This window comes from Pipistrellus kuhlii, unplaced genomic scaffold (genome assembly GCF_014108245.1).
Source record: "Pipistrellus kuhlii isolate mPipKuh1 unplaced genomic scaffold, mPipKuh1.p scaffold_m20_p_14, whole genome shotgun sequence".
NCBI lineage: Eukaryota > Metazoa > Chordata > Mammalia > Chiroptera > Vespertilionidae > Pipistrellus > Pipistrellus kuhlii.
In genome coordinates this window covers 42,862,358-42,876,024 of record NW_023425449.1, presented here as the reverse complement: position 1 = coordinate 42,876,024, position 13,667 = coordinate 42,862,358, and the positions used below count along the sequence as shown (strand labels likewise).

Sequence of the window (13,667 nt, the reverse complement as noted above, 5' to 3'; positions counted from 1 at the left end):
AGTCCACCTAGTGATGCCCCAGCTGTTCGCTTTAGGTCCGAGCACCAGCTGTTTTCCTGTTTACATCTCTGCTTGCACAGCCATGCTTCCCTCTTGGTGCAGATGGCCAGGTTTTCCCACTACTCTGCCTCTTCCACTTCAGGTATTACTTTCAAAATTAGAGAAAGGAAGGACAGGGTTCATAAAAAGGTTTTGTGTTGTTTCTAGTTATTTTGAAAACCTACAAGATTTTTTGAAATATATATTTGGCTAAAATTTCGGTTTTATAAGTGATGAAAATTTTGCTCTGAAATTTCATTCCAGAGTTTTCCGTTCTGTCTTTATTTAGAAAATAATGACCCAAAGCTAGAACCAATACTTCCTACTTCTTTCTAAATCAAATTGATAGTTCAGATTTCCAAATTGTTTCTGCCTGTCTAGTGAATGACTTCAAAAGGCAATCTAAATCTTTTCCATAGAAATGACTTTTTTTCTTAAATAGATTTAGTAGATCATCCTCAGTCACCTTTTGAGAAGTAAATGAAAGTAAATTATATTGTAAATTTCTGTTTTTAAAGTTTTGTACCACAAGTAAGAAAGGGAATTCTTAAATTGATCGGAAGCTAACATAATGACTAATTGCTATAATCCAGGCAAATATTTTGCATGCATTCACTCACTAACCAACTATTATATTGGGCACACACTGTTATTATTCCTGTTTTGCAATGCAGGCAGCTAAGGGCACAGAGAGGCCATGTGTTCTTCACTCATTAGTTTCCAACCCTGGCAGGCTGGTTGCAGGGTCGGTACTGTTAACCACCACACAGACTGCCTCTGAAACCCTAAGGCATGAATAAATGCTAAAGGCAGTCAGGGAAGGCTTCTCAGAGGCAGTAACATTTGAGCTGGCTCCTAAAGAATAAGAAGCTCCCGAAGTGGAGAGGAGCTGAAGGCAGATGTGAGGCTGCCTAGCAGTATGAAGGGAGAGTGGGAGGGAATGAGCCTGGGAAGTGGTTGGAAGCAGATTGTGAATTGACTGGCACTCTGTTCAGGGAGTCTGGCTGACTTTTTGTTTTAGAGTAGTCCCAAGACACAGATCCAAAGACACATGCAGGACTGGTTCCCTCAGAATCAAGCGGGGAGCTCGTTAAAAAGGCACATTCTTGAGCCCTGCTCTAGGAGATTCCGATTCCGAAAACCAAGGTGAGGGCCAGGAGTCTAGGTGTTCTGGTGGATAGGAAGGCACAGTGGGGCCCTCTGCTGTGAGGAGCTGGGAGAGAATTTTAAGCATGAGGTGTAACAGGACAGTATTTTTCTTTAAAATCGAAATTATTGAAGCTAGTACAAAAAATATTGGAGATTTGGAGGCAGGAAGATCAATTAGGAAGCTAGTCTAAAAATTCAGAAGAGATAAGATCTTGAATGAAGACCGTGGCTTTGTTGTTGGAATGGGGTGGGGAACTGATTAAAAAGATACTTTAGACTCACAGACTAATCGATAAATAAGTAGGAAGGAGAACGTGTTAGGATTATTGGCTGAGCAAACAGGTGGTGACCGTACTACCATTCTTGTCTGTGCAGTCAGGATAATGTCAGCATGTTGTCCCAGATAGCTGATTTGAGGTCAGGTAGAGGGTTTACTATAGGAAACAAAAACTCAAGATTTTTAGGATGGGCTCCAGGGAGAAAGGGCTGAGCAGTCCGTCAGAGGAGTCTGTCCTTGCTGGCCAGGGCAGAGAGAGTGGACACCTGCCACTGTGACCTGCCAGCTTCCTAGGGCCGTGCTGGCACACTGCTCTACTGCACACCCTCCTGCAACCAATTCAAAGTTCCGTCCCTTGAATTTGGGAATGGGAACAAAAGCAAGAGAAACGGTTAGTCTATTCACATGTCTGGGGCTTTACCTTGTAAACCCAAAGGCCTTGAGCAGCCTTATATGCCATGCTGACTGGAGGACAGAGGAAGCGGGAGGATTATGCAGACATGAGAGTGAAGAGGGGGAGGGGAAGGGAAGCTACACATCACTGCCAAGTCTCATGGCTCTCATGTCTGGGCATAGCCCTTCTAGAATCTGCTCTGGGGTTTCCTAAGGCCTCCATGTATCCTGTAACAAATCCATGCTTCCTCTCTTTGTTCCTAAGCTAGTTAAAGTGAATCTGTCTCTGGGAGCCAGCAGCCTGTACCCGCACACCCTGCTTCCTGCTCTCATTCTCTTGGCTGTGGTCAGAAGATGCGTTCCAGGAGGCGCTATCAGGCTCCCAGGCTACCAGTACTGAGAAGGACTTGGCCTCAGGCAGCATAGTAGGGTTACAGGCTGGGCCTTTGTCTTTTTCTCCCAGTGTAGGCTTTGGAGCGTTACCAGAAGGAGCACTTGCGGTGGGAAAACATATCCAGTACATGTCCAAGTACATATCCAGTACACCTCTATACATTTAATTCAGAGCTCTGGTTTTTACGTTCTTTTCCTTCCTTTTTCAAGTGAGTCTTTGATTCTTGCCAAGTGTTGTAGTCAGTTTATGAATATAGAGAAAATGGAACTTATTCAGTGTCTTGGCCTGTTTGGGCTGTTAGAATATCTTATATGAAATGCCTTAAACACCAAACATTTATTTCTCACAGTTCTGGTGGCAGGGAAGTCCCACCATATAGGCACTAGCCAATTCCAAGCCTGGTAAGGACCCGCTTCCTGGTTCATGGACTGCCGACTTCACACTGTTCTCATGAGGCAGAGGGAGGAGGGAGCTCTGTGGGTCCTCTTTTATAGTCTCTAGTCCCATTCATAAGGGCCCCCCTGTAATATAGTCACCCCAAAGGCCCACCTCCTAACACCAGCACTTTGGGTGTTAGGATTTACTATATGAATTTGGAGGGAGAGGGAGAAGAAAAGTTCAGACCATAGCATTTGGGAATCAAGATTGCTCTTAAATGTATATATTCAATTGCTCAGCAATTTTTGGAAAAGGATGTGTACTTTGGAGTCAAAGAATCAAAATGTATACCTTCCAAGATGAAAAACTATACCTTGGGATAGCCTAGTCAAAGAAGTGTCAACACAAAGTAAGATAGAAAGCTTATTATCTATACTAATAAAAGGGTAATATGCTAATTAGATCAAACCTCTTCCAGATGTCCTTTTCAACATCCTTCTGGACAAAGCCACGGTGGAGGGTGCCAAGGCAGAGATGGTTAGGGCAATTAGGCTGGCAATAGAGGGCAGTTAGGGCTGATCAGGCTAACAGGGGGAGGGTAGTTAGGGGCATCAGGCTGGCAAATAGAGGCAGTTAGGAACAATCAGGCAGGCAGGCAGGCAGGTGAGTGGTTAGGAGCCAGCGGTTCCAGATTGCAAGCCAGTTTAGGCTTAATCTTGCAATCAGACATCCTCCAAGGGGTCCCAAATTGAAGAGGGTGCAGGCTGGGCTGAGTGACACCCCTCGCTCAAATTTTGTACATCAGACCTCTAGAGGACTAAGGAGGTAATATAATAAAGAGGTAATAAGCAAATTAATCCTCACATTCTCACAAGATGGCTGCCAATGACCAGGCCAGCAGGGGGATTAGTGAGGGACGACCAAACGACCGAACAAGCAGGCTGCATGGGGCAACCAGGCTGGTAGGGGGTTAGTGAGGAACGACCAAATGACTGAACAAGCAGGCTGCATAGGATGACTAGGCCAGCGGGGGCGCTGTGAGGGGTGTCCAGGCCAGCGGGGTGGGGGCGATTAGTTTGGGGGTGGGTAGTTAGGGGCAACCAGGCAGGCAGGCAGGTGAGCGATTAGGAACCAGTGGTCCAGGATTGTGAGAGGGATGTCCAATTGCTGGTTTAGGCCTCACCACTGGAGGGAGATGCTCCATCTGGTAGATTAGCTTGCTTCTGGGTTCCGTCTGATCAGGACTGAGCTAGATGGGCTGGACATGCCCTGGAGCCCTCCTGAGTTCCCTCCCCAGCTGTTGAACCTTCCATATCCCTCCCTGGCCCTGATCATGCACTGGTGGGGTCCCATGGCCTGGCCTGTGCCCTCACAATCCAGAAACCCTTGGGGTATGTCAGAGAGCCAGTTTCAGCCTGATCTTGCAGGCCAGGTTGAGGGACCCCAATGGTGCATGAATTCATGCACCGGGCCTCTAGTAATAAAATAATAATAGTCACATTTCCTGTCTAATATACAGATTATACTGTGCTAATCAGATTCTTTTTATGAATGATGAAAGAACTAAAGCCAGGCAAACTTCAGGTTATTAAAACATTAGTTTTTAAGAAGTAAAATGCTATATTAATATCTATTACTAGAGGCCCAGTGCACAAATCTGTGTACCAGTGAGGTCCCTCAGCCTGGTCTGAGGGATCGGGTTGAAACCCGCTCTCAACATCCCCTGAGGGGTTCCAGATTGCAAGAGGGTGCAGGCCAGGCTGAAGGATGCCGCCATGATCAGGGCCTGAGAGGGACATGGGAGATTGGTCAGCCGAGGAGGTACCATGGGAAGGCTCTAGGGCATGTCCAGCCCATCTCGCTCAGTCCCAATCAACCACAGCAGCAAGCTAACCTAAGGGTCAGAGAAACTTCCCCCTGGTGGCCAGTTGAGTGGCCTTAGCATATCATTAGCTTTAATTGGTTGAATGGCCTACCAGCCAACAGGACATTTAGCATATTAGGCTTTTATTATATAGGATGTTATAATAAACACTTGAAGAAAAACTTTGACAATTTATATCTTTTCATGTGATTTTTATGCTCTATTTGTATATAATATTCAAGATAAGATTTTGAAGAATAAGTGAAATCAGTCATATGGAATGAACTTTTAAATTAGTGCAAACTTTTACTTCTGACATGGTTCTTGGTTGATATTGCTGTTCTTTGACTAATAAATACATGTAAAGATATATTTATTTATTTATTTATTTATTTACTACAGGCCTGATGCACAAAATTCATGCACGGCGGGAGGGGGGTTCCTCAGCCCGGCCTGCATCCTCTCCAATCTGGGTCCCTTCAGGGATTGGACCTAAACTGGCAGTCAGACATCCCTCTCGCAATCTGGGACTGCTGGCTCCTAATGGCTCACCTGCCTGACTGCCTTCCTGATTGCTCCTAATCCTTCTGCCTGCCAGCCTGATCACCCCTATCTGCTTCCCAGCTGGCCTGATCGCTCCTAACTGCTCTCCTGCCAGCCTGATCACCCCTAACTGCTCTCCTGCCTGCCTGATCACCCCTAACTTCCTCTGCCTCGGCCCCTGAACCGGGGACCTGGGCTTCTCTCCCTCTGGCCCGCTGCAGGCACCCAGGACCATGGGTGGCTCCTCCTGGGACCATGGGCAGCTTTGCCCAGGCCCAGCTTTGTCAGAAAGGACTCCAGGAGATGTCTGGTCTAATTAGTATATCTCCCTTTTATTAGTATAGATTTCTAGGCAAAGAATTTTATTAACCTGTTTCAAACTTTATTCCCAAGCTTCTTCAGCTTACTTAGGTGCAAAGAATGATGTATGTATAAGCAAAAACTGAAAAGAGCTGCAGTGTCCAGGGGCATTGGGCTAAAAAATATTGGAGCTCTAGATTTTATCAGATCCACAAACAAGCTTTGAAAAAGCAGTCATAATGTAAAATAGCAGCTCCCAGAAACTTCTTCAAGTTCATCTTCTTCAGAGTTGGCTCAATTCAGCCTGTTTCATTCTTGGAAGCCTCATCAGATCCTCACAAGATCTGGGACTTCGTCATCATCATTCTCTCCAGTAGCGAGCGGTGCTTTTTACCACGATTGGGCAGAGCTTCAGCCGTCTCCTTCCACCAGTCAGACTGTCTGTCGAGCTGGTTTAAGATGCGAGGTAGCACTTGTGTTGGCTGCTCTGTCCCAGAATGGCCCGTCATGGTTTGTGAACGTATTTACCCCTTCAATACCAGAGATATTGCCACCCTGACTTCTTCAAGGGGAATGAAGTTTTTTATCATCTGCTGTAGCTCTTCTGTGAACTACCTTCTTTCTTTCTGCGCACTAGTGCCTGCAATTTGGCGAGTTTCTCTTGGTTCATGATAGTTTCTTTTGTCTTGTTGTAGAGAAAACGGCCCGAGAGGGGGACTAGGGCTGATGCTCAGGGGGTTTGGGGCAGACCAGCTGAAAATAAGTGCCACAGAGATTTAAGCATGGAGAGGCACTCTGACAGTTGTTGAAATGGATTTGGTTTTTTTTTTTTTTTACTTCTAAGTGATCACTTATGTGGTTAAAGCATCTATTCTCAAAGAAGTTATTTTTTGTTAATTAACTTTTTTGCATTGGCAGAATCATTACAGATATATTAACCTGTAAGAAAGATTGAATTCACATGCATGAAACTAATTACGATTGTGTGGTGATGAGGTTTTATAAAAGCAGTTAAATTTTTTTTTTACTTTTTGACTCCTGTTAGACTAGACGTGGTCAGCAACTGCCTGTTCTTCAAAAAGGTTAAAAGGACAAACCTTAGGCGTATTTTATTTCATAGTAAATCATCATTTCGGAGGCTGCTATGGATATGTGGTTTTATTCTATGTCGGAAGCTTCTAAAAAGTAACTTCTTTTTTTTTCACTTTTTAAAGTGACTTCTTTTCTTTGCTAACTACAGGAATAACGATAGCACTACTTAGCAAGTCTGTGTAGATGCTCTCACAGGAATATTAATGCGACAGTATCATGTAGTGCTTTGAGCACAGTATCGGTTAGAAGTCAGATTGCCTGGGTTTGCTTCTTAACAGTGTAATCGTAAGCAAATTTCTTAATGCTCTATTTTTCATTTTCTTCACTGCAAAAATAATAGTGCTTTAGATAAATCACTTAGAAGAATATCTGGCCCCTAAAATAGCAAGCACTTAATTAATGTTCGTTTTTGTTTTCTTCCTTGGGAATAATTATTAGTTGTACATTGATGTAGATGCAGGAGAAAATTCAAGTTATATACTTCTTTACAGTTTTAATATTAATAGACGTGTGCATTCTATATGTAGCTGTGTCGCGTGTGTGGCACCCACAAAGCTTGACTTCATCTGTTTCCTAGAGACCATTAAAAACAGCCCCTGGTCAGTGAGGAGTCCTCATGGACTCCGGTTCTGGCACTCAGAATAGGCACCTTACAGTGCCAGGTCCGCCTCTAGGTACCTCCCGTGTATTAATTTATCTTATCGTCATGGCAACAAATGAAGTGAGTACTAGTATTGCCTCAGTATTTAGCTATTCATTCATTCATTCATTCATTCTCACTTGAGGATATGTTTTCATTGATTTTAGAGAGAGACAGACAGAGAAATACCAATGTGAGAAACATCAATATGTTGCCTTTTGTACCCTCCCTGTCTAGGAATCAAACCCACAACCTAGGTATGTGCTCTGGCGGGGAATGGAATCTGCAGCCTTTTGGAGTATGGGATGATGCTCCAACCAACTGAGCCAGGTATTTTTTGAGTAAAGGAATGGATAGACATGCCATTTTGCAGGTGCTGAAATGAAGTCTGGAGGGCTGGCACACAGAATCAAAATTTGAACACAGACTAATTCTAAAACATGTACCTTAAATGCTGATGCTGTCCTGCCGAGATGTTTTTGGCTTTGGGCAGTGACATTTCGTTCAGCACAGAAGCTTGTCCCTCGCTCTAGCTCCGATTCCTTGGCCAGTGCAAAGCTCACCGTCTTCCACTATGGAGCTGCCTGTCCACGCCGCCCTGATTCCATTTACCCCTGGGTTGGGTTCCTAATGGTTACACCCCTTTCCCTTGGGAAGTAGGCATAAAGAGAGGTGTGCATACACTTGGGACAGGACAGCATTGACACACGCGGGTGCAATGCCACTGCCAGCCTGGCTGATGCCTCCTGCCCCCTCGTCTGCTTGCTGGCCCGGATCCATCTGTCTCTGCTGAGTCCTGGCCGCTTTACTTTGGTTCCTACCTTGGGTCAGTCCTGATTTCTCTTTGCTTGTAACACAAGCATTTGAAAAAGAAATAGGAGATACAAGTGAACAATAATTCAGTCAACAACTATATTAATGTCCAGCTAATAGTGGCTTTTCTAGGCACCCTAAGTAATGCATTCTTTGAACTTAAACTCAGAAGCCACTCTCCATGCGGTGGGCGGAAGGAGCGTAGCTGGTGACTTGCCCGGTCTCACTCGGCCTGTCACGTGCCCGTGGACCCGCTGCTGGCCGCAGGGAAGAGGGAGGCTCTTCCGCCCGCACTTCCTCGGCTGTGTCGCCCCATTGAGCTGAGAACAGTGGCCGCGGACAAAAGCCGCATACACTGTACAAACAGCACCAAAGCGGCAGTACACTGACTCATTCTTCCCTCTGTGTGAGAACTGAGGGGGCCTCCATTCATCTCCTTTGTGCTGGTGTCTGTCAACAGCGCCGTTTGAGGCAAGGCCTATTGTGCTGGCCAGTGTTTCTTATTGACCTAAGTCTCTGCCTGCTATGTTCCCAGGGTCGAAGTTGCGAATGAGAGAATGTTTGAAAAGGGGTAATCATAGGCTAAGTGCATTTTGTGCATTGTCATCTGACCTATTAAATCTAAACTGTGTGCCACGTCAGAGCAAACAGGTAATTATACAGTCACAGCTGCAGCTATTGACATCGGTCACCGCCCCCGCCTTCCAGGAAAAAATGTGCTTTTGTCCTGTGTCTGGAGTCTCACGTGCTGCACATGAGTGAATTTTAACTGAAAATGACAGCGGGTTAGGAGGTCCAGACGATCAGCGAGGTGCATTCTGTGAAACAGCCTCTCACCGCGGCCGGCCGCCTTCCCCGTGGTATCCAGGGTTTTCCCTGACTCAGTTTCGTTGTAAGGAGTGTGAGGTGGAGGTGGTGCCATCCTGTGCCACGTCACTGTGGAAGGTCTGCCTCTTGCAGCTTTGCTGCTTGTTGCCCTGCTCCTCTAGGGGCGATGTGTTTGCCAGAGGTCCATGCTCCCCACCGTGACAAGTACACTGAGTGAGCGGGGCTGGTGGCTGTTAATTATGTTGAAAAGCCTGTCCTTTCCGGCTTCTCTGCTAGAGAGCAGAAGCTGTGAATTCATCTCCTGCAGAAGAGTCACTCTTAAGGCAGAAGGAGTTTAGGAATAATCCAGTTAGCCCGGAGCTCTCTGCGTGCATTTTCACCACTCAGCTCATTCTTCACAGTATTGCTTAAAGGCTTAGGGTGATGGGCTCTGTGCGGGGTGTGGGTGCAGTTTGAAAGTACAGTCTGTTAGCTTCTGATTCATGCTGCCACAGGGGCGCCGTGACGTGTTAGGAGTGGAATGACAGGAAGTAGAATGACACTTTTAAGACCTATAACTTCAGGGTTTTTCTAAGTTTCTTTCCCTGAGGTTTTGACACTGGGCCATTGCATTAAACATCCAGGAGAACTCCAAGTGGGTGGGTGCAGGCCGATTGGACCTGGGTGGAAAGCACTGGGATGCCTGAGCGGGGAGGGTGCCAGCTGTGGAGCCAGAGTCCCGCACGCCCGGCTCGCTCCTGCCTTCCCGCGGGCACACAGGGTGGCAGCCCAGTGCCCCTGCATTCCAGGCACTGGAGAGGCAATGACAGGAAAGGTACTCTTACCCTCCGGACTGAACCTCTAGTTTTATATAAAAAACCTGAATTATGAGTGTGCTTGAGTTTCTATCTGCTGAAGAGCCTTTCTAGGTACAAGTATTTCACGTAGTGGAAACCATGTCCATTCATTTGGAAGGAAACTCCTTTTGTCCCATTTATTTAGAGTTATACTGTGGAATCTTTCAGGGTGAAATCTAACTTTAAAAAAACTATGTATAGACAACGAAAAGATAACTTAAAATCTGGTAGTTCTTAGGAAAAGCTTCATTGTGTCTTTTCATTTAGAAAGCCAATTGTCTTGTGACTCTTACAATAGGTAGGGCAGCAGCCCCTGGAAATGACAGCTGTTTCCTTCCTGTTTTACCTTCTCTGGGTAGCAGATCTGGGCTCAGCCTGTGGCCTGCTCTTTGAAGCATGACTTAATCATGTGTGCCCTTCATACCAGGAGAAAATTAATAACCGTACTTTGGAGTTGATTTACTGCTACAGTTCAAGTCAGATTAACAATAGAAGGCCATTAGCTCAGTAATCTTTGCTGCATTTGAAGTAACATATTCCTGTTATAATGTTTAATAAGCTCACATGTGAAAACAGGAAGAAGTTCATTGTAAAGTCTGTGGCTCCAGCTGTGACAGGGCATGTGCTGGTGTCGTACTCACCTGTGTACTCTGTGCTCACCGTGGACACGCTGTGTGATCCCTTTAACCCTCCAGACCAGCTCGTAACTCCGGGTCTGTGCCCAAGGCAGTGTTGTGTGTCTTGTGAGGCTGCATCCTTAGGTTCCTGGAAGTTTAGAATGATTTCTCTTCCTGGTGGAATTCCATTTGTCATTATGAAATGTTCCTTTTCATCTACTAATGCTGCATGCCTTGACAGCTGCTTTGTCTCCTGTAAATACTGCTGCTCCAGCTCTAGGTTAGTGTTTGGTGGTGTATCTTTCTCCAGCCTGGCACTTCCAACCTCTCTGTCTTACATTTGTTCAAAGTAAGACTCTTGTAAGCAGCATTTAGTTGGGTTTTGTTTATCCAGTCTGTAGTCCTTGACTATTAATGGGAATATTTAGATTTTTTACATTCATGTAATTACTGATATTTTTCTGTTTAAATTAACACCTTACTATTTGTTCGCCTCCCCATCCCCCGCCCTTCTGTTTTAAATGTGTTCAACAAAAAAAGGAGACAAATTTCCAACAACCAAAGAAATTCGGTTAACCAGAGGGCCCCATCTCCAAGGTTTTGATATAATCAATGTTTTCTATATGTGTCTGTCTACTGTATTTTCACACATACACCATATATATATATGTGTGTGTGTGTGTGTGTGTGTGTGTGTGTGTGTGTGTGCGCGCGTATATACTTAAAGTATAAATATATTTATGTATAACTATATGTAATTAACATATTGTATACTTAAAATTATAATATGTGTGTGTGTGTGTGTGTGTGTGTGTATATATATATATATATATATATATATATATATATATATGCCTAAGTGACTGGCTGACTGGTAGCTATGATGTGCACTGACCACCAGAGAGCAGATGCTCAATGCAGGAGCAGAAACCACAGGCATAGAAACATGGAACAGACTGATGAATCTCAGAGGGAAGTGAGGAGGGAGAGGGTGGGGAGAGATTAACCAAATATCTTAGAGGCCTGGTGTATGGATTCGTGTACCGGTGGTATCCCTCAGCCTGGTCTGTGGGGGTTGGGCTGAAACCAGCTCTCTGACATCCCCTGAGGAGTCCCAGATTGATAGAGGGCACAGGCCAGGCCAAGGGACCTCACTGGTGCAGGAACCCATGCACTGGGCCTCTAGTTCTATAATTTAGAGCTGTAAATTTTTATTTATTTATAACTTGTATTTGTGTATATTATATTTATAACTTAACTTATTTATAAAGTTTTAATATAAATAAAAGTGTAATAAAGAAAATGTTATAAATTATATTGTATATTTATGTATAAGTATATATAAGATGGGGCAAAAATGGATTTACAGTTGTAATACAAATAAACAATACAATAAAATAATACGAGAATAAACTTTTGTGTACTCATAAGTATAAACCTATTTTTGCTCCACCTTGTATTTGCATATGATTATATTTTATATATAACTAAATATATGTTTTTACATGTATATAATGTATAAAATAAAAAACATATATGGATCTGAATGTATATTTATTTTATGCATTATGTATTAGAATCAAATGGAGAGCTCTGCAGCCAGGGAAATCCTCTGCCAATCAAACCTTGACCCAAGTTTAGGGAGTAAACTTAGTGCCCCTTAGCTCACCATAGCCCTGGGATCAGGGTCCCAGCCCTATGGGTACTCAGTGTGGATGGATGAAAATAGAAAGGCCGATGCCACCATCGGTTCAGAGAAATGGAGCCAACAGGAAGTACAGACACAGGAGGGGACTGACTTTAAGGAACTGGCACACACAGTTGTGGGACTGGCAAGTGTGAAGCATGCAGAGCGGGCGGGCGGGCTGCAGGCTCAGGAGAGTTTCTCCTCCAGGAAACCTCAGTTACTGCTTGTGAGATCTCCCCTGCTCCCTCTGCCTGGATGAGGCCCACTCACATAGGGGCCGACTACGGATTGTGGCCGACCCAGTCTCCAAATTGCTTTCACAGCATCACCCAGGTTTGTGCTTAATCAAATAACTGGGTCCTGCCCTGGCCAGTGTGCTCAGTGGTTGAAGCATTGGCCTGCGCACCAAAGGGTGGTGGATTCCTGGTCAAGGGCACATACCTGTGTTATAGGTTCGATCTCCAGCCCTGGTTGGGGTGTGCAAGGGAGACAACTAATCGATGTATCTCTCTCACGGTGATGTTTCTTTCTCTCCTTCCCTCTCCCCCTTCTACTCTCTCTAAAAATAAATGAAGACATGTCCTTGGGTGAGGATTAAAAGATAACTGAGTCCTGCAGCCTGGCCACGCTGACACAAAACTAACCATCGCAGATGTGTAACACCAGTCAGTGTAGAAGAGAAGCTCAGAGATGTTTCTTTCGGCAGTGCTGCCCACTGATAAGTGAAATGACCGCCAAACCCGGGCGCGAGGCCCATGGAGCAGCCACTGCAGGCTGCACTGTGGGGAGGTGTAAGGTTGTATCAGGAGGAATTCACGAGCACCCCGATTCCATCCTCCATGACGTTCCCATCTCTGTCCCCAAGTACACATGTGAAGAATCAGAGAGGAGCCATTAGAAGCATTGCCCCGAAGCTGTCACCAGGTACCACTGTCACCAGCAGCCAGCGCCACAGCCGGTGTTAGCAGGCTTTGCTTCTCTGCACTCATGGCCGGTGTCTGCCTTCATCTCTGGGTCCGGCCACCATCTATCTATTGATAGCTTTCTATTAGGGTTTGCCTTCTCTCCCTCAACCTTCTTCTATCCTTCATTTATTTTCTCAGTTGTTCTAAAAGGAGTTTTAAGTCATTTTTGTTTCATGAATGAAATTGATAACGACTAATTCTTAACTTCCTGGAGAAGGCTAGTTATGTAACCGTCTCTAGTATGCATAGCTCTAGCACTGTGACTGCACTGAATCTACCATACAGACGGCGCAGCTGCAAATGGTGAGGAGACACCCGTAGACACTGCTCTCGAGGGAACCGGCTCCCTGTCCTGTGCGGCCGCGAGGAGACGGCAGCCCTGTCCCGGCATCATGACACACGCAGCCAGTGGCCCTGAGTCTTTAAAAGCCACAATGACGGCTGCAGCCTGGGAGCCCAGCAGCTGCTGCTCGATGTCTCCCACCGTAAGAGCACCTTTCTGACAGGTTCTCAGGCTGCGTCTGAGGTCAGAGCGGGATTAGGACAGGAACCTGCTCACACTGACAGCTGCTCCACACTGGCAGCTGCTCCTTGGGCGGGGCTGCTCCTTGGGCGGGGCTGTTCTGAGGGCCAGCACGCCAGGGCTCCTGAAGAATGTGCAGTTAGTGTCCGCACTGCCAGGGTGACCTCTGAGAAAGCTTCAGCGTGGGTTTAAACTGGACTTTTGTGAGCGATCATGATGTTTCCCAAATCAGATGAAATTGTTGACCTGGACCTGTTGTTGTTTTTTTAATGTTTCTTCAAAAAAAAAAAAAAGTTTTAATTGATTTCAGAGAAGGAGAGGGAGAGAGA

General features: G+C 45.4%; 1 protein-coding gene and 1 pseudogene across 1 annotated transcript in view; one reads left to right on the top strand and one right to left on the bottom strand.

The window, feature by feature from the left end:
- The window catches only part of MRPS28 (mitochondrial ribosomal protein S28), a 72,123-nt gene that overhangs the window by 33,706 nt on the left and 24,750 nt on the right, over positions 1-13,667 (top strand). The window lies entirely within an intron of this gene.
- Positions 5,386-8,804, bottom strand: LOC123652326 (annotated as a pseudogene).